Raw genomic sequence first — 2,123 nt, 5'->3', positions numbered from 1 at the left:
CCAAAAAAGTGGAGCAACTAAAGGTGTTGACTCTCCACATCTATCAAGACAACTGGAGCACTGGGCCAGACACTCTTAAATAGAACCTGGACCAGCTCAGGTGAAACACCTTCCCACTAWKGAGATYGACAAGKCAGCACAGGTGTAACACATACTGACTAACGAGGTGACACCAATCAGTGCGTCCTACGTGCTGACGAGCTATACGTGCTAACGAGCTATACGTGCTAACGAGCTGTTTGTGCTAACGAGCTGTTCGTGCTAACGAGCTATTCGTGCTAACGAGCTATACGTGCTGACGAGCTATACGTGCTAATCGTGCTAACAAGCTATACGTGCTTAAGTCCAACCTCAAAACATAAATGGAAAAACCATTTACTTAAACAAGCACCTTATAAACGTGCTAAAGTCCAACCTCAAAACATAAATGGAAAAACCAAAGACTAACTAACACCTAAAGAGTTTGCTCACCACCAACAGAAAACAACTTCCATTTCACATTATAATCAACTACAATGCTTCACCGTCACCAATATAAACATGGTGTCTGTCTAACAACAATTAAAAAACAAGATGTATTTTCCCCCAGTAGTTTCTAGCTTTTTTCTTGTTAAATCACATCACTCTTCCAATTCAGAGCCTTGATTTCCCCCCGAGGCCAAAGTCTAATATCCATATCATGTTGAAATCAAATGAGGTTTATCTCCTGTGTGTATTCTCTGGTGTAAAGTCAGATTGCCAGATGTAGTACATCTCTTCCCACATTGATCACAGCTATAAGGTTTCTCACCTGTGTGTATTCTCTGGTGTACAGTCAGAGAGCCAGATGTAGTACATCTCTTCCCACATTGATCACAGCTATAAGGTTTCTCGCCTGTGTGTATTCTCTGGTGTACAGTCAGAGAGCCAGATGTAGTACATCTCTTCCCACATTGATCACAGCTATAAGGTTTCTCTCCTGTGTGTATTCTCTGGTGTGATGTCAGCTGGCAAGATCTACCAAAACTCTTCCCACATTGATCACAGCTATAAGATTTCTCTCCTGCGTGTATCCTCTGGTGTAGAGTCAGAGAGCCAGATGTAGTAAAACTCTTCCCACATTGTTTCCACCAGTTTAAAGATTATTTCTTCTTTTCTTTTTTCTCCTTTTCTCTTTTTCTCTTTATTCTTCTATCCTGTGTGTGTTCTCTTGGTGGTTGGAGATCAGAGAAGCCGAATGTAGTAAACTCTTCACATTGATACAAGTATATAGATTTCTTCTCCTTCTCCTGCGTGTGTTCTCTGGTGTGATATCAGGCCCCTTAGAGATAACACTCTTCACATTGAGTAAGCTATAAGATTTCTCTAATCTGTGTGGATTATTCTGATGAATTTTATGCTGCTGATGAGGTGAATCTCTCCACAGTCAGAGCAGCGTGAGTTCTTCCCTGTGGATCTCTGCAGGTGATTATTGAGGTGTCCTGATCTGGAGAGACTCTTCTCTCTGCCTTCCAGCATCATGAGGTTGTTTGAGGCTCCCAGAGGATCACGATAGTCTTTATCTCTCCTGTGTGAACAACAAGTCAGACAGATGGTTAAAGGCCACACAGCGGTAATCCCTGTAAAGGTGATGCAACAGAAATAAGTTGTTCATGTTGTTGAAACTCTAAGCAGAAGACGTTTGGTTCTCCATACAGGCCCTTTCTGTGTTGCTAAAATTGCGGCACGAGGGCAATTTGGTTGGCAAGAAACTCTCCATATAATGAGGAACGCTAGTTTATGGGTGTAGTATATTGGTAATGAGGAAACCACTAGTTATGGATGTAGTATATCTGGTAATGAGGAAACCACTAGTTATGGATGTAGTATATCTGCCTGGAGCAAAAATGGTGAGCAAAGATTTTAGTTTTTCACAATGTATTCTGAATGTGAATGGGGGAAAACTCAGGGGAGTAACCTCCATTTCCAGGTTGCTTATGAGTACATTTCACACTACTTTGGATTATAATTGTAAGGCTTGTTTGAATGTCCAGCTTAATATAATGTTTGTGTCATCATCGCAAATCAACCGCTTTGTATTTAAAAAACACTTCAACCAGTAAAATGCTCTTTGTCTAGCTTTTCCATCAACCTGACAATGAGGG

The 2,123-nt window shown here is 41.2% G+C and overlaps 1 long non-coding RNA gene across 1 annotated transcript; it reads left to right on the top strand.

Moving 5' to 3' along the window:
- Window positions 1-274: 274 nt before the first annotated feature.
- Window positions 275-506, top strand: LOC139027165 (uncharacterized). The gene is made up of 2 exons (XR_011479214.1): window positions 275-318; window positions 410-506. It is a non-coding gene; the product is annotated as an uncharacterized lncRNA (long non-coding RNA).
- Window positions 507-2,123: the final 1,617 nt, after the last annotated feature.

Source organism: Salvelinus sp. IW2-2015, unplaced genomic scaffold, assembly GCF_002910315.2.
Source record: "Salvelinus sp. IW2-2015 unplaced genomic scaffold, ASM291031v2 Un_scaffold7839, whole genome shotgun sequence".
Classification (NCBI taxonomy): domain Eukaryota; kingdom Metazoa; phylum Chordata; class Actinopteri; order Salmoniformes; family Salmonidae; genus Salvelinus; species Salvelinus sp. IW2-2015.
The sequence above is the reverse complement of the archived record's forward strand: the minus strand, read 5'-3'. Positions and strand labels throughout refer to the sequence as shown.